Source organism: Galleria mellonella, unplaced genomic scaffold, assembly GCF_026898425.1.
Source record: "Galleria mellonella isolate WM207_F2 unplaced genomic scaffold, CSIRO_AGI_GalMel_v1 utg184, whole genome shotgun sequence".
Classification (NCBI taxonomy): Eukaryota; Metazoa; Arthropoda; class Insecta; order Lepidoptera; family Pyralidae; genus Galleria; species Galleria mellonella.
Genome location: NW_026442025.1, coordinates 10,663,507 through 10,684,359, shown reverse-complemented (window position 1 = coordinate 10,684,359; position 20,853 = coordinate 10,663,507).

Below are 20,853 nucleotides of genomic sequence, written 5' to 3'. Positions count from 1 at the left end.
CCAACGTCAAGAACAAAAGAAAGAATCATAAACCACTTTTATAGAATAAAAGTGGCTGAGAAAAATACTTTCATTCATACTAAAGGAAATGTAATTATAGATAGAAAGAGGACTCTTTATCGCCAGCAGAGAATCTTGCTTCTCAAACTTTAATGTCAGCTATGAAAATAGCTGATCACGAAATGAACTGATTAACATTATTACAGTTAGATTTTGTCTAAATTTCTATTAATATAATAATGTGGAAAAGTTTATCTGTTTGTTTGAAAATTTCATTATATATATAATAAATTTTCCGTAAAAAAATAACTAACTATAACAGTGAAACTTGTATTGTACGCCTTTAACTGTCCACTGCTGAACATAAGCCTCCCTCTTGGGGGGTTTTGCCAGTAATTGCCACGTTTGTTAAGTGGATTACCAACCGCAGTTAGGCTTTAGAGATGTTTATAAGGAATGCTGTCTATGTCTCGCCCTCTCTTAGTCGCCTCTTACGACACTCACGAGAAAAGAAGGGGTGGCCTATTCTATACCAGGACCGAGGATTAGGAGAATATACGACATAGTGACTTTAATTATCCTTGATTATTTTTCTAGTCATGACTATAATTGTTATTTATTACTATACTATGAATTTACTGGTGACGCTCGGCTTCGCACGGATAGATAGGTCTAGATCTCTATCTCTCTCTCTTTTTTAATGAAATGCAGCCCATGTTGCTTGCTGTAATAATAAATAGGATTAATTAACCAGATGCTTTCCATAGAAACTGCATGGAGGTGGATTTAGGGCAAAGGTTCCTAAACTTTTAATATAACGGAACACTTATTAAATATCTTTTATAATATGGAAACCCATATCAAATGATTACAGTCAAAATGGCCAGCAACACATCTGCAATGCCGCTGGTGGTGTGGGTGATCGTGGGCGGCGGTAGTCACTTACCATCAGGTGAGCCGCATGCTCGTTTGCCCCCTGCGTTTTAAAAAAAGGACATTTAAATAAGAACAAAACTTTTATTAGAAATATTTTAAAAGTAAAACACTTTCAATGTAAATAATGAAATTGTATCACTCTTATAGATTTCGCAGAACTCTGGTGACTATTTTACGGAACCTCTAGGTTCCACGGAATCCACTTTAGGAATCGCTCATCTAGGGTATATTGCTAGCATAACATTTAGTCTGCTACCTTCTAACAATCATTTGATGATAATCACTTTCGTACTCTTGTAATAAAACCGCTTGTTCGCCACGAAAGTATGTAAGCCAAATGACCGAACTACATAAAAACCTCATATGGATATGTACGTTGTGATGACATAACAGTAAACTTGGGCGTAAACTTTAAACGAGCCATGAACTGCCCTTAAGGCATATTTATGAGGTCTCATTCTATTAAGGCGAAAGCTGGTCGTATAGTGATACATTGTCGCTGATATAAATTAATTTTTATCTAAGAGAAGGTAATGAAAATTGAGATTAATCTGAGATATATGAAAAAATGTGGTCATGACATAGAATGAGCCACCCCTTTATTTCTCGTGGTTGCCGTAAGGGCACTTAATGGTTAAAAGATGGGTAGCGGTGTCCCTCCTAAAACATCACTAAGTGTTAACTGCGGTTGCCAACCCACCTGTGAAGCGTGACAACTACTGGCATAATCTTCCAATATGGGGGAAACCTATCTCTAGCTATAATGTGATTGTTAGATAACATTTTAAACCAGAGGGAGACTTTGTACAAAAGTCGATTGCTTGGGTACCTCTGTCCCATTCGTATTTCAACCGTGAAGTAGCTGTGTTTGCATGGCTGTGTTTCGGTTTGAAGGGTGGGATATGGCGTGAATTTACTGGGTACAGAGGAATAACACCCGCGTCCTCAGGAATGGCAACGCATGGGGGGTATCATGGGCGAAACAGTATACTCTGTTATGTCCATGGTACTGCTCATGTCTATAGGCGACGATTACCGCTTTCCATCAGGTGGGCCGTCAGCTTGTTTGCCATTCTAAGTTGTATAAAAAAAAAAACTTCAATTATGAACCTTGTTGGGCACAGCAAGTAGGAGAGAGGAGGACAACTATTTATTTTCACTTTAGAAATAGTTTAAGAGTTTGTTACAATAATATCCAGTCATTGCAATTATTTCACAATAGGTACGCATTTTCTGTGTTATTACGAGTATTATTAATTATTTAAGTCGTTAATCAATTCAATGTCTATTATATCTATCTATTTGTGTATTTTACGATTTATTCAAGAATCAATTCGTTTTAATCAAGATTTGATTGTTTTGTATAGTTTAATATCAAAAAATATGAAAAAAAATTTGCTCGATAGATAAACGCTGTGATCTAATTATTGATCTTAAATAATCGATTTATAGAACTAGTATTTTTAATAGATATATTCGGCAAAATTTATGATAATTTACAACCAGAGGGAGACATTGTATAAAAGTCGTTTGCTTGGGTACCTTTATCTTATTCGTGTTTTTACCGTGAAGCAGTTGTGTTTGCATGGCTGTGTTTCGGTTTGAAGGGTGAGATATGGCAGTGAATTTACAGTGTACAGAGGAATAACACCTGAGTCCTCAGGAATGGCAATGCATGGGGGGTGTCATAGGCGAAACAGTTTACTGTGTTATGTCCATGGTACTGCTCATGTCTATAGGTTACGACGGTTACCACTTTCGATAAGGTGAGCCGTTAGCTTGTTTGCCATTCTAAATTACATATAATATAAGGTTTATATAATATTTATTCATATTCGCAATGTAGAAGTAATTGATAAATGGTTTAATATTAATATATTTTTCTTACTTATTTCTTACCTATGTTGTCTGTAACATCGTATAGTTACAATTTTATTATTATAGCAAGAAATTTATAGAGACTCCATCATGAAACGTTACTTCTTATTATATGATATGAAGCAGAAAATTCTTTGCCAATTTACTGGTGTCACGTCGCATTCTCGACGATAGACCGAATTTGATTACAAGGGTCAAAACAACTAACGTCAAATACTCTAAACATTAACTAGAGAGAGAGAGTGATGTTTTATAACATTAAATTACTAATGGTGTGTCCTCGACTTCGTTCACGTCGACTTTAGTATCAGTTAGTTTTTTTTTCTTTTTTCTCCGTCGCGTCTGCAATAAAAATCAGGTATATAAATACTATTTAGTTGTAATTGCGTCGCGGCAATTCCCAATCGTGAATTTAAGACTTTAGCATCTTTTCGTTTATAAAGCGACTCTTAAAAGAGGTTTTCGTCAGAATTCTTTTACCACTATGGGATTAACGCGATTATATCGCTGATTCTGGCTCGATTATTATAATTCGTTTTGTATTCTATAGTGTTTATTCGTTTTGTTTCTATTTTTAGCCGTCTTATCTTCTTTTTTGCTATCTTCATTTATGTACTTTATACCCTACTATACGGTTTACAAGTATAAAAAATTTACAAGTAAAAAAAAATATATATAATTTGATGTTTGACTGACTAAAAGTTGACCCGTTTTTTTTTTCCAATCGTTTTATATAATCTTAGAGTAGAATTTATCATAAAATTAATACATATTTTCCACATTTTGGTGTATTGTCTCAATAAATGATTTTATTCATTGTATCAATTATAAAAGAGTATAAATATTACTTAACCTATTTAAGTATATTAATGAAAAAAAAGTTAAAACATTTTCAGTAAACTTTTTAAGTTAAAGTACCTACCACCATGCGTCTCTTTGTTACGCCATAAATAATTAATATTTGATACTCTATTATTGAGCAAGCATTTTCCGCTTGAGTTTCTGTACTAAATGAACACCCTTGTTAATTTATGGTGCTTGGGTAGGTTCATATACGACAAATATAAGATTTAGTGTCTAACAAATGATGCGCAAAGAATATGGCTCTAATAAAGTATTTATATTTGTGACTTATAATCAAATTAATGTTCTTAATAAGACATAGGAAGGAAAATATGATTTATAGATTGTTTTTAATAAATTATTTTTAGCTTGAAATTGAAAAAACGAAACGCAAATCTCTTTCGCGCCAAAATACAGAACTGGTGCATTAGAAATGTCACTATTATTGTATTCGATATTTGAAATCTTAAAAAAATATTGTTTCCAAAATTATGATAACTAACTTTTAGGTAGATTTATTTACCTATAAGTTATATATTATAATTTATTTATATCATTTATCCTTTATATATATATATATATATATATATATATATATATATATATATATATATATATATATATATATATATATATAAAATAGTAATATATTTATAAAATGTCTACGACTCAGTTTACTTTCTTGCCCTCATAAGGATTTTTTATTGTGCCCAATAGCCATCCGCAAAATTTCTTGACAAATAAAAAAAATGTGTGTTAATTAAAATCTATGGTAAACGTTTCAAGGTTTTTAATTAGTCGCTAAGTTATAAGTGACTTGGCGGATCTTTTATCTGATCGAACACAATATACGTGTTTGCTGATGTCGCTGTAAATTAGCATTATTAAATCTTCATTCTCATATTTCCCTGTGACATGTTTAATTTGCATAAGTAATTTGTTTTGTGTTATGTTGTTCAAGAGTTGAGTATAATATTGATTTATTTCATTATCCATAATCGTTTATAGATTGTGTCGCCCTCTCGTGGTGGTAGCAACTATTATATAAAATTAATAATAATCAAGCGTCAAACAATCAAATTCAATTAAATACTTAATCAGACTCATGCCGGAAACGGTTCACCTGCAAATAGCCTCTCTTTGGAGTTTCTCTCAAATTTTCACTTTATAATTAAAATTCCTGAACCCACGTCTTTTTGCCTAAGGTATGGGTCTTATTAAGACATTTTTTTCTTTTTTTAACTTTTTTTAAAAAAGGAATACGTTTTATTTCGACATTATTTTCGTGTGTTGTTACGAATACTGCAGTGAGTTTTGTGTTGTTACGGGATTTATTTATCAACTGTGGATTGGATGAAATATTGGTTTTAGTAATTTTTGGTTTATTTTGTAGGCCGAAATCGACATCATTCATCCTTTTACGTTTTAAATTAATATTCTTGTAAATATTAATGTCTTATAAGGATTTTTTAGATACCTAAGTGCGTCTCATCTGAGATCTTATCATCACTTACCATCACGAGTAAAAGATCAAACAAAAATCTATTTTGACAAAAAGTTTTTTATGCAACGTATATTGGCAAACAAGTTGACGGCCCACCTAATGGAAAATGGTAACCGTCGCCTATAGACACTGTACAGTACCATGAATATAACAAAGTATACTTATGTGATTCTCATTCGTTGCCATTTCTGAGGACTAAAATATAATTCGTGGTCAAAAAGGACAAAATTTTGAAGCCTCTTATACGAATTGGAAAATCTGTTCAAAATCTTAAATTTTTTCTCGTTCCCATGTTTCCCTGAGAAAAGTGATTAGTTTCATTTGATGAATACGCCATTAAAAGATCTCTGTAATAGTCCTGAATAAAAAATATCCTGTGTCTCAACGCTAAAAGTTTTCTGTGTAACGAAAGAATCAATTGAAATACACGTCTGAATGAACGAACAAAAAGCCATGTCTGTTGATTACATCATAATTAACGTTGTGTTTTATAAAAAAAAAAAAAAAAAATCTTTTGTGGCAAAATCTGTTATTTTAATTTAAAAATATCTATCATACCTACTTGTACAACAATTAGTCCATTACCCTAACGTTGTCTTGAAAAGATTGCTCTCAACAATAAGACCGCCTTACTGTACTTATACAATTATATCGTTATATTTATTTATTGTTTTGCTCATTTCCTATATTGTATAATGCAAATAAAGTATACTCATTCATTCATTCATTAAAAACTAAACTACCGAAACGATTTTGATAAAATTTCTATGGAATCAATCTGTAAGTATATCCGATCAGATAAAAAAGATTTTTCCAAATCGGTTTACAACTGCCAGGGTTATGTGATAATAAACATAAAAAAAATACAAGCTAATTGAGAAATTTCTATTATTTAAAGTCGTTTGAAAATAACCAAATCTATTCCATTGTTTTCAAGTGATATAATAGAAATAAGTACTTATTTGCTACCAATTGGAAATTATGTCATTACCTATATAAACATACAGGTAAGGAAATAATTTTCTATTGGTAGCAGAGCACTATTTATTTATTATTTTTATTATTTAATAAATAAATAAATAAGAACACTATTCTGTGCAGCACTAATCCATTTATTGCCCATGTATATAAATGATAATTACCATTTAATATAGCATTTAATACAACCGAATTGACAACGTCCTTATTCGAATGTCCTTATTGAAGTCGCTTGAAAATACTGTTAAGTGGTTCTCAACTGGAAAATTAGAAATTACACAAGCAAAGAGATTACTTAATTACTGAAAGTTTTTAATTATCTACACCAATGCTTTTTATCATACATCCTCATACTGGGCTAATTAGTTTAACGTTCTCTTTTTAACGTAACGTTTTGTATGTGTATGAAATGTAATGTAGGATGTAAAATGGAGTGATGTTTATTTTTCATCAAGAACTTCTGTAATATAAAAGGCCTGAAAATGTATTTACTAAAATTTATACAGGCCAAATTAATAAGGGAAGCTCTTCGCCTTGAAGTTCTTTAGGAATACTAGGAGAGCAGAACCACACTGGAAATGTTGCTTAAGATTATGTGCTGTTCTAAAGAAATTTATTTTCAAAGTTACCTTGTAAATTAGACACCCTTAATAATGTGATCCTAGTAGTGTTTTTATGTAACTTAGAATGGCAAACAAGCTTACGGCCCACCTGATGGAAAATGGTAACCGTCATTTATAGACATGATTAGACGGTAATAATAGTATATATTATAGTATATCATATTCTCTATTAGACGGTAGAAACATGAATGGGACAGAGGTACCCAAGCAAACGACTTTTATACAAAGTCTGCCTCTGGTAACTCATAATAACTCATCATCATCATCTTTCTGCCCTTATTCCAAATATTTGGGGTCGGCATTATGATATTATTGATATATGATATTAGTATAGTCATATTATACAAGGATTTGGCTTTTGGCAGTACATACTCATACTGTTAATAAATGTTATAGTTAATTTAAGCTTTCATGTCGTACCAGGAATACATATCAGAGTTCTCGTAAACTTGCACACAAGTTATGCATACTAAATTTTGTATTTTATTAATATAATAAAATTGTATTTAGACGATGTCTGTATGTAAAAGATATTACATAATAAATAATGTGAGGAGATAATAAGAGCAATAAAACAAACATTTTTTAGGAATTTTGTCTCTCTGTATGTTTGGTCTGATATCATGAAAAAATTACTGTATTGAATTAGATGCGAATTTCAGAGTTGTGCTCCTGAAATCCTAACTTAAATTTGACGCTATTTAAAAGTAGTTTTGCTTCATTGGTTTACCTATTTCTGAAACCACGTGTACAATGTAGGTGGCGGGAAAAAAGCTAGTATAGCCTTACTAATATTATATATTTGAAAGTGAGTTTGTTTATTACCTTATAACGCCTTAACGGCTTAATATATCACTATGAAATTTCATATGCATGTACTATATGGCATGGAGAAGATATAATCGGCTTTTATCCCGGACTGTGAACATATCCCGGTCACGCGGACGAAGACACGGGTAGAGGCTAGTAATAAATATTTTATATTATACAAGTTTCGGGCTTCCAGTGTAATTTTAATGTTGAATTTATCTCATATATCTGATATATCTAGTTAAGGTAAAACATAAAAACGTCTCAGATGCTGCAAATACATGCACACACGCGCGCGCGTACACACACGCACGCACGCATGCACGCACGCACGCACGCACGCACGTACGCACACGCACACACACACACACACACACACACACGCACAACAATCACGCTTGCACGAACACATATACATGCACGAACACAAGCACATGAGATTTCAGTTAATTAATTCTCTACCTATAATAATGTCTAATGACTAGTCTACATAAAAAATGTAATATTAATTGCAATTACATTTCACAAATATAATAATTTCATATAAAAAGATAAAACTATATCTATAAAACAAAGTCTCGGTTTAACTAACTTGTTTAAATCTTTCCAACGTACAGACCATTGAAACCTCGAGTGGACAGCCCTAATGTGGGACCGACTATAAATTGTAGTTATTTTAAAACTTTGGTGCACGAAAGAGATCGTAACTCTGTTACGAACTTTATATCTGTGGCATGTTGTGACTTGTTATTTTCTAGAAGCTCATTTGGTAAGAGTTAAACTGGCAACATAAAATGTACCTGCGGATAATATGTACACAAAATTTTGCAAAGTATTTGGTATGATGAGTATGGAGACAAACGAGCATGCAGTTCACGTGATGGTAAGTGACTACCATCGCCGATAAGAACCCGCATTACTTGAGGAGTGTCGCCGCCTTTTTATAAAAGAATATGATCTTTTATTGATGGATACAATGTCGTATCGTAAATAAGCACCTATTTTAAGGTGCTAGGCTCTTGGAAATTAATTTTAGATACGTCAGTTTTTATTGAATGAATGAATGAGTATACTAATATTTTACTTGAATTATACAATATAAGAAATAAGCAAGACAATTTACAAACACATCGATACAGTTGTATTTTTTTATACAACTTAGAATGGCAAACAAGCTGACGGCCCACCTGATGAAAAGTCGTAACTGTCGCCTATAGACATGAGCAGTACCATGAACATAACGGAGTATACTGTTTCACCCATGATACCCCCCATGCGTTGCCATTCCTGAGGACTCGGGTGTTATTTCTCTGTACCCAGTAAATTCACGCTAATGAATAATAAAATAAATAATGTATAAGTACAGTAAGGCGGTCTTATTGCTGAGTGCAATCTTTTCAAGACAACTTTTATTGTAAATTTTTATTGTCAAACGTTTCTATATTAGTTGGTCTCTTTTTAGTAACTTTTAACAATTGATACAATTTCCTAATCCAACGTCAGAAACCTATTATGTAGTACCACAGCGACATTGATTTTACGACTTCCTTACTTTGAAAACTTTTGTTCAGAATCAAATCGGTCCGTACAATCTATACTTATATAATTGTTTTTCATAAGAAAACCGACTTCAATTGCGGCAAATCCATTTATTTTGATTAAAAAACTAAATTTCATTGATAACGTTTTTATGGGACCAATCTGTAAGAAAATCCTTTCAGATAAAAAAAAATTAAAATTGGTTCACGACTGACGGATTTATTAGAAGAAGAAGGTACTCTTTATTGTTTTCTCATAAAAGATTACAATAGTAATCTTATTATAAATATAAATAATTACAAGAAATAATCACAATGAGAAAACATGGTATTAGGTAACAAACATAAAAAAATACATGCAAATTTAGAACGTCATCCTTTTTGAAGACGGTTGAAAATCATTTATCTTGACTGACTATCAATGCATAGCTAGAACTATTGTTCCAGATTTCAATTTACAAAATTGAAATCTGGAACATAGGGTTTTTTATTACAAAAGTATTTACTAATCAAGGTTTTAACTTAAGAAGAAAACACGGTCCTACACGTGTAAAGTCGCTCATAACAGTTCCCCGATAATCTCTGGTAATATTTTTTTTAAATTTAGATATAAGTACCCTCGTTACGAGTATGTAAAACCTTTGGGCCGATACGACAATCTTCACGCTTGGCCCTACCCTCGATCGACTGTGAAAATAATCAAATTCCTTTTATTTATTCGCTCCGCTCACCTTATAATAAAAAAACGTAGGTTATTTTCCCTTGTTTGAAGTATTTCCGCGCGACAAACATTTTACGTGATGTGAGAAAAAAAACTATGTAAACAGCTCTTTAGTGAAATAACTGCCTTTTTCAGTAGTTATGTCATAGATAACATTCATTTTATTGGGAACGGTGAGTATCAAAAAAACGTGATATAACAAAAACTAAGATCAAGGAATTACATGTAAGGAATTATATAATAAAAAAAAAAAAACTTTTATTTGCTTAACGGATGCTTATTTTTTTTTATTTTTTTTTTTTATACAACTTAGAATGGCAAACAAGATGACGGCCCACCTGATGGAAAGTGGTAACCGTCGCCTATAGACATGAGCAGCACCATGAACATAACAGAGCACACCGTTTCGCTCATGATACCCCCCCTGCGTTGCCATTCCTGAGGACTCAGATGTTATTCCTCTGTACCCTGTAAATTCACGCTTATGTTTTGCGCTGTGGATAACTATAATTTACTAATATGTAGTAAATGTAATTTAATATGTATTCAATTATGTAAAAAGCTGTTGTTATCCCAAATAAAATAAATAAATAAATAAACTCATATAGTTGCCTCTTTTCTTCTTATGCTTATATAATTAGTAAGAAGAGGACGAGAGATATATTATCAGTTATTTTTTTCTCGATTCGTAGCTATTCTGAAATCATTAAAAAAATCTACTCGTCTGCCGACCATTTTTGCTCGGCTTTTTCATATTTAATGTTAAAACCTTAGAAAGATGACTGGAGGTACTTTAGGTGGTACTATGGTAAAGATGTTTAATCTGAGGTCAGAGTGCAATGATATAATAAAAAAAAAACCGGATACGTTACAAACGCGCTAAAAATAAAACCCGGAGAGGGCGCTAATTAGCATTACTAAAACATTTGCATACACTTCCGTGCAAATGACAGGAAAGGATGAAAGGACGACGTTTTATCTATTATTAAGTGTATCCACACACTTCAATATGAAAATAAACCAATTACAAATAATTCCTTTTCTAAAATTGCAAAAAATAATAATAATGAAGGTATATTAGGTTTTTTTTAATGGATGATAATGGAATGGTAACCCCGTCTGCGCTATCGATATACACTAGCAGGGCACCAGTGAGAGGTGATTAGTGAGGGTGAAAAGGCAGGTCAGTTAGCCCATAGTGACGAATTCAACGATAAATTAGCCACGATAGTTGCCAGGAGAACCTCGTGGAGGTCGACCTGATAAGGTATATTGATAGCGATGGGGACTAATCTCCCCATTACTAACAATCTCTTCCCCCCGGTATATTAGGTCAGGTGCATAGGTATATATCTGAGTAAGACTCTTCCCTCTAGGTAACTATCTACTTAGAGGGAAGGGTCTGTTTGTAATAGGTTTAACGTTTTTCTTCTATCAGGTCGACCTCTACGCGGTTCTCTCAGGAAACCATCTTACTTAATTGTTGTGGAATTCGTCACGATGAACTAACTGACATGCTTTTATCCTCACCTATCATCTTTCATTGATACCTCGCCAGCGTATACCGACAGCGCTGGCGGAGTAACTATTCTATTTTCACCCGTAAACAAACATTAGTTTTAATTACTCTGTTTAATCATTGTTTTAATCACTTCATCTTTTTGTTTTAATTATTTGATTATACGGGGAAATGCATTTGCAGGCCAATGCTGTGTTCGGAACAGTTGTTTTCTGAACATGTATGGTAATTAAATCGACTCTGAGAACCTCTTTTTATTTTTATACCATGAAGGTAATAAACTAGCATATAACTCGACTGATGTTAAACGGTCACTATAGCCTATAGACGCCTGTAACACTAGGGGTGTCACATGCGCGTTGCTGACCTTGAAGAAACCTTAATATATCCTTTTTGAAGAACTCCGTACGTGGTGTCTAGGGAAAAGCTTGGCAGGGAATTCATTCACACCTCTTTCTAAAATTAAAATTTTAAATCGATATCATAGCAAAATCTTTATTCGAAGATTTTTACTAAATTTAGGCGAAAATTTCTATACATTTAGTTTATGACAATTTATAAAACGTTGGTAAAACAGTTGGCGAAAATAACAAATTAAAATATTACATTTAGAGACAAAATTAGAGAAAAGGAGCCTCAGAATTGACCCCAATGTATTTTCTTCAAAAACATGTTATTACAATATAGGATATTCTGAAAGTATAAATCGTAGTGTGCTTAGAATTAGATTTTCCTCGAAAAAAAGTATTTTTTGATTTACGAAAAAAAAAAATGGTAATTCCAATAATCGTAAAATTAATGGATGTTTGTCAAGTTTAAATTCAAATCGTTTTTATTTAAGTTGAGAGAGAGAAAGAGAGTTGCTGTAGAGTTCGAAAAGTTGTTATCTGTTGAGAAGAGCCTGCAAGAAACTGAACAGTTACTCTTTTAACCAAATCTGTGTTCACCATTGGATTAATCGATATCATATTAGGCGCTAACTATGCCATGCTGAACTAGGTCTAACATGGGACTAATATGGGTGAAATATCTATCAGTTAAAAAAAGAATTGGAAAAAAAGTCTAATTGCGGATAGCAAACCGTTTGCCAAGCGTGGCAACTATTGGCAAAACTTCCTATATGGGAAAGGCCTATGTGTGCTGATCCCCCCTTGTGCCCCTTGTGCACCCCTATATAATCTAACTACCCTCAAACTAAACCTACACATGGAACACCTACAAAGCCTAAGAAAAGCCTACGAAGGCTTAACCTAATGAAAACTCATGAAAATCTAATGAAAACTTACCCTAAGGAATGGCCTAACACCCTCAATATAACCCCATACCTATATTGCCTTATATACCCCAAACACCCTATGAATCATATAACCTTTACAATAAACATATAATATTGAACAGATCTTATAGTAGAACACTTGATCATCTGGCCAGATAAATAAATGTGTGATCGTCTAGTAATGTAGGACCCGTTGTGTGTAATAACCAAAAGGTTCTTTAATTGGTATATGATAGGAGTTAAATAATGAAGATGATTGATAAATATTTAAGGATTAAGAATAATTAATGAATTATACTCATAATTCATGTAACTAGGAAGTTAGAATATAATATATTAATTTAATAGTAAATTACAGAATAACTGTAATAATAAAAAAAATGGGGGAGCGGTCGGGCCCCTCACACGCCCGGACCAGTGGAAGACTTTCCAACTATCTATAACTCTTCCTCCTAAAAGGTAGGGAAGGGTATTACTATTTATTAATGCACTCTGATGGTAATAAGGGAATGAGTATTCTCAGTTCCAAACCAAACATATGTACATTTACTTCAACATTACAGTGGCTCCACCAGCCCCACGATGCTTCCAGTATAAATTAGTGTTTGCCAGAGGCAAACGGATCGGAACTGAAATCCCAGGATCACTCCAACACGAGAGCTTACTTATGGGCGATGACCCTTTCAGTCCTATATGGCGACATAGAGATCACCCACTAACAGTACGAAACTGTTTCCCAGCGTCACCCTGTTACGAGCTTACTCAATGGGGGTTTCCCTTCGGCTCCACAAGAGATCAGACCAAGAAGCGAGATCACCCAGACACCAGAACTTACTTTGATGGGACATAACCCTTCGGCCCTATAATGTGACATTAGAGATCACCTGTGAAGACAGTCCGATAGAGATGAAGATTTGTGTGATAGGGGATACCTTCCACACCCCGGAATTGGCCAAGCCATATAATGTTGATATATAAAATCATCATATATCACCGTAATATACAACTAAATTATCAGTGACATAAATAATCATGGTTTACACCAGAAATAATTAATAGTATCCAGTAATGCTGCAGTTTTATATTCATATCAGTAACCAAGCTTACTTTCAAATTCAAGAATGAACAGAAGATTAGAAGTTTAACATTCTTATTGCAATTGTACTTGCAATAATATATACATACAGTACTAATTATCAAGAACATTCCTCAAATACATGTGTGGTGAAGATATCCCAATATGCTATCTATTTGATTCCTAACCTCTAATGTAAATTTATTAAAGAAGTGAATAATCAGTGTTAGTGTTTGCTTTATTAATATTTAAAGTAATTGTCCTAACTTGATATTAATAAGATCATATCCCCTTGGATACAGCCCAACATATACAACTAACTCGATAATGAAATTTATAAAATACTAATATTATATTTTACTACTTGTATATCCCCATTCTATTCCCATAAATATTCAAAATATGTATATTAAATATAAATCCAATAAAGATTCACTAATTTTAACCCTGTCTGAACTTGTCTAGTCAATATAGCATGAACAAACAACACACATACAAACCTTATCGCCATGACAACTTTCTTCCTAAATATGAGTAAAATAATATAATAAATAACTCACACTTGTCATTTAGTACTAATTTTATACTGTACCTCATACCTAGTTAAGAGTAGCTATAGTCAGAGAATCCTTTAGTACATTTATTACCATTAGGAAATAAATCCACACCTATAATATCAATATAATTAAATATTATTAAAAGCAGTAATATACAAAGAGTTGTTATTGTCAGCTTGCTCACTACAATAAAATCAATATTAAAGTTTATAATAAATCAAGATAAAATATCTATTTAAACAATACAGGCTTGTTTACCATAAACACCCACAGTCACATGAATTTATCTAGTAACACAATTAATAATGTATTAAAAGTACTACATTCACATAATATCACTTGCAACAGTTAAGCTGTCTCTTTGTACATCTGATGTAAAACAAATTCCCACATATAGTCATGGATAATCAAATATAGACTAAGAATCATTAATCTGGTCGACCGAGTAATGGTATAAAAACACTTCACCATGAAGCGTTAAGTATGAACAGATATTCCAAACCAACACTGTAATAGTGTAATAAATACAAATATTTCATCATCATCATCGTCTCAACCATCACCAACCCACGACTGAACACAGGCAATTTCCACCGACTGACACAAGGAACGGCCCCACAATACACATAAAACAGTCACTCCAAACAATGGAGGTAGCCCACACCGCACTTGCATCTACAGGGTCGCCACTCAATAACCTCTCTCTCATCAATGGCTGTTTCCCCAGCAATGAGACCAGACCATAGTCACTTTAGTCTATTATCCTCAATAAATAAATACTTTATAATAACTAGATATGAAACTAGTTAGTATTGTAATAGTTCAATAGTTGATTCAATAAGTATTTTCCAAAACTGGACAATTAGAACATTGAATCAAATTGATGAAGTTCTATCAAACGACCATATAATTGGATTTTGTATATGAGTAGAATAACGTAAGTACGTAAATTATATTGATGTAAATTTTGTTCAAATGTGATTGCATTTAACGATATACGCATTACCTAAAGGTATATGGACTCGACTAAATACGTATTTTAATAGTTGTTGAGAAAAATATTAAGTATAGACTTTGCCTGTGATCACAGTCAAAAATCTAACTACGTAGTAATAAATGGAACAAGCTCACCGGATTCTCCAGTCTTCTATTGATTAATTTCACACACTTAATCGATAGTGATACACTAAGATCTCAAACCCCTTCATCGAACCAGTCCCTCCTAGATCTATATCCTAGTTATTTTTTTATTTTATTGCGCCATCCCTAAAACACGACTCCCGCGCCATTTTTTTTTTCTTTTTTTTTCTTTTTCTTTTTTATTGCGCAATTCCTCCTAAAAGCGACTCCCGCGCGCCCGCCGATCTGCCGGCTCTCTTTTTTTTTTTCTTTCTTTCTATTCTTTCTCTAATAACGTCATAGATTATGTCACCGAAGGGTAGATACTTCAATAATCAGATTTAGCCTATTATTCGAACTGAACTTTTCTTCAAATTCAATTTAATTATATGTTAACGTATTTTGGTATTTTCTATTAATTTTATTATCGAATTTATAAAACTTTAAAGGCTCTCATAAACCTTATTAAACTGTGTTGTATGCATCCTTTTTACACCTGATGATAAAAGGTAAACTATAATTTGGTTATATATAAAATATAATATATTTTTGTTTAATTTATTTAATTTTCTTGTGACATCTACTACACTTTGGAAACACATCAAAGGAGTTTCCCTTCTGTGTCAATATTTTATATATGGTAACGTCTTCTCTGTATACTATTGTGAACCTTGACTTTAAAGTTTGTTTATATTAAATAGCTCAGCTTTCGCAGCGGTCACCCATAGGAACCCCTGTTTCTTTTCTATGCACTTATATGGTATTAAACCTATTGTACTATAGGCGAACCGTCACATCCGGCCCCCTAATTATCAAGGAGTTTACCGGATTGATAATTACAACAAGATAAGTCTATTGTTACAATTTTTTTTCCAACCCTAAAAATGTACTTCACATATGTGTATATAATTTAACTTTACAGAGCTTAAGATCATCATTTAAATTTTTCATTGATTCATCGATACTAGCCTAACACTCTGACATTCTTAAGACTCAAAACAATAAAAGTATTAAAAATATCTTTAAACCCGAAGTTATGTGTTGTTGAATGTTATGTGTATGAATAGCCTTAAAATTTCTACTCAATATATTAATAATTAAGCATAATATTTATTTATGAATAGATTTGTAAATAATTATTTATAATTAATTTGCATACGCTGTAATGATAGAGTGAATCCATTAAATTTTATAATTAAAATTTTTATACTCGTTTATTTATATGTAATAAATTCAATGCATGTAATTACAATGTCATAAACAGCATAAATGAATACAATCCTAAATGTGTGTAAAGGAGTCTATAAAACCTAAATGTATGAAAAGCCTAAGTATGTGAGGAGTCTAAATGTATAAAACCTAAATATGTGAAGAGCTTCAAGTAAAGAACCTAATAGATACGTTATTTGTATTAGTAAATTTAGATAAAGTATCTATTTAAAAATACAAGTTAAACATCTAAGTGGAAGCTCATAATAAAAGCATAAATGTATGAGTGTAATGTATCAACAAGCGAAAGAACCTAAGTAGAAAACCTGAAGCGAAATAAAGTGAAAGAATTTAAGCATTAAAATGTAATAAATGCAAAAAGAATCCTAAAATAATTGTCTAAGTGTAAATAAACGATTAGATAAAATCCCAAGTTAATTAAATATTAAAATGAAGATGTTCAAATAAATTTGTTAAAATAAATTTAAACAATACGAATAAAACTTTATGAAGCGTCTAAGTAACCACAAATACATATTTCATCTAAGAAATAACCTAGTGTTCATTGAATAAAAAAATAATAGTCCCTAACAAAATTCAAATAAATTTAATTTTTATTTATTAATTTTAATCATAGAAGTAAAGCTTATATAAATAATAATTTATCACCACCGGCCCCCTTTCTGAAAAATTTTGCACGGCCCCCCAATTTTAAGACTCCTATAAATATGTTGCATAAAATAATACAAACGGCCCCATAGTTTAAAACTCTTATCTGTCTGACAAATTTTGCACGGCCCCCCAATTTTAAGACTCCTATAAATATGTTGCATAAAATAATACAAACGGCCCCCATAGTTTAAAACTCTTATTATAAGAAATTCCTTTAATATACTTAAATTACCAATGACTATTTCTTAATACTCTCAGAAATAACATGATCAATAAGTTTTATAATAAAATATTATGTAACCCCATTAGATAGGTAGATAGACACCCCCCATCGCCTCCTCCAAAAGATCACAACAGCAAACCCAACATAAATACAACCAACTATATTAGATACATCAATTAATTTATTTTGTACAATAAATTATCATTTAAAAAGATACAAATGTCTTGTGTTATGTGCAATTACAAAGAGCAAAATAAACTAAGTGTGCGCAACATCTAAGTATGTAAAATGTTTAGGCATGTAAAGAGTGTATATGTATAAATAAACTACAAAATCTCCCTCTGATATAAGTATAAAGTTTTTTTTTTTTTTTTTTTTATAATAAGTGTCTAAGTCAAAATAAGCGAATAATCAAATAAAAGCTGAAATATAATTGTAAAGTGGAATAAAGAAATTATGTATAGAACCATAAATAAAATATTATAAATGCATCCTAATAAATTGTTGGAATTAAATTTAACAACATGAAAACAACTAATTAAATTTTCAAATTTAGGTAATCAAATAAAGTAACTAAAGGCCCTAACTAACCTTAATGATATTTTATGACACGTCTAACTTTCATTTTGAAACCCCCTATAAAACATTATATAAGCTATTTAAACATCTTCGGATGATCAAAATCAAATCATAATTATTTAATATTTTTTTTATATATATATATATATAATCAATGTCACTGCATCATAAAAGTTTATGAAATAAAAGTCAATAATTTCCTCAGAAATAAATAATGTCATTAATTCATCTTAAGTCATTTCTTTCACAATAAAAAGAATTTAATAAATTTTATGTATAAGTCATTATAGCATAATTATTGTTTATAAAATTTATATAATGTTAAATTAATAGTTCAGTAAGTATTGAGAATTAATGAAGCAAAAGAATAATAAATGTGTCCTATAGCATAAAATTAGATCAATGTGAACTGAATATAACCTAGCAAGCTATCCTCACTACTATTGTTATGTACCTATTAGTGTAATACTTAATATTATTTACTCAATTGATATAGAGTAAAATAAAATATAAACCAAATCATGTAAATTTGTTGTATAATAGACTCCAATAGGTAACCACTGAATGAATTTGATAAATTAAATCCTAAGAACATGAGATAACAGTAAAATAAAACTATTTACCTATATAGAGCTCATGAAATTAGGTCCAAATCCTAGATCTATGACGGTATAATTATTTAGTCATAATCATCAAAGTTGGTTTGGAGTTATACTATTAGCAGATATTACTGTTTAACTTTATACTCCTTCATATTTTAATAACCAATCCCTGAAGTCACAAGCTCCAATTGTGACCAAGTGTTCTTATTGATCTGATATGTAAATAGCCATGAACCAATTATATCCTGGTCACGGCACCAATTGTGCTGATCCCCCCTTGTGCCCCTTGTGCACCCCTATATAATCTAACTACCCTCAAACTAAACCTACACATGGAACACCTACAAAGCCTAAGAAAAGCCTACGAAGGCTTAACCTAATGAAAACTCATGAAAATCTAATGAAAACTTACCCTAAGGAATGGCCTAACACCCTCAATATAACCCCATACCTATATTGCCTTATATACCCCAAACACCCTATGAATCATATAACCTTTACAATAAACATATAATATTGAACAGATCTTATAGTAGAACACTTGATCATCTGGCCAGATAAATAAATGTGTGATCGTCTAGTAATGTAGGACCCGTTGTGTGTAATAACCAAAAGGTTCTTTAATTGGTATATGATAGGAGTTAAATAATGAAGATGATTGATAAATATTTAAGGATTAAGAATAATTAATGAATTATACTCATAATTCATGTAACTAGGAAGTTAGAATATAATATATTAATTTAATAGTAAATTACAGAATAACTGTAATAATAAAAAAAAAAATGGGGGAGCGGTCGGGCCCCTCACACGCCCGGACCAGTGGAAGACTTTCCAACTATCTATAACTCTTCCTCCTAAAAGGTAGGGAAGGGTATTACTATTTATTAATGCACTCTGATGGTAATAAGGGAATGAGTATTCTCAGTTCCAAACCAAACATATGTACATTTACTTCAACATTACAGTGGCTCCACCAGCCCCACGATGCTTCCAGTATAAATTAGTGTTTGCCAGAGGCAAACGGATCGGAACTGAAATCCCAGGATCACTCCAACACGAGAGCTTACTTATGGGCGATGACCCTTTCAGTCCTATATGGCGACATAGAGATCACCCACTAACAGTACGAAACTGTTTCCCAGCGTCACCCTGTTACGAGCTTACTCAATGGGGGTTTCCCTTCGGCTCCACAAGAGATCAGACCAAGAAGCGAGATCACCCAGACACCAGAACTTACTTTGATGGGACATAACCCTTCGGCCCTATAATGTGACATTAGAGATCACCTGTGAAGACAGTCCGATAGAGATGAAGATTTGTGTGATAGGGGATACCTTCCACACCCCGGAATTGGCCAAGCCATATAATGTTGATAATTGCTATATCATAACATAGCATTGTCAATTTAATATTATTTACTTAATACCAAGAATACTCAAGGTTCAAGTTACATTTGTTAATTAGGCCAGAGCCTAAGAACGAGTAGTCCAACCCATAGGTCGAGAGCTACTAAAAGTAATGAGTGCTATTGAATGAACTATAAGTCCAGTCAATTATATTTAATATTATTATTGTTGATTAACCACATTGTGAATTAACCAATTATTTATTCAGAGAGATATATCTAAAGGAACTATAAGTCCTTTAAAAGACACTGATTAATCACAAGTTAACAACGTCTCGTGAAATAACCAGTTGGGTTTTCTATAAGTTTGAGGACACTAAGTCCAACAAGCTATTATTGTGTTGAGAGTAATAGAGATCTTTTGTAATATTTGTAGAGGTTTGATTAATCACATTGTGAAATAATCAGATTAAATAATTATGTAGCTTTATAGAGAGGACTATAAGTCCTAATTGGTTGTTGTCATAAGTACTGATAAATTACACATTAAAGTGCCAGGTCAATTATTATATATAGGTATATAGGAAGGACAATAAGTCCTATTTGTGTATGTTGTAGTAGTAGAGGCAATATATTGCATAATTATAATGTGAAAGATATAGATTAAATATATATTTGTATAGAAAGGACAGTAAGTCCCATACAATTATTGTAGCTGTACTATAGTTATACTATATCTACTTCCTTTTAGTGTCTTAGTAAACCTATTTACTAAGAGGATTTCTCCGATAAACAAGTGTTTTAGTGTTTAAATCATCATGATTAAATCCCTAAGAAATTAGG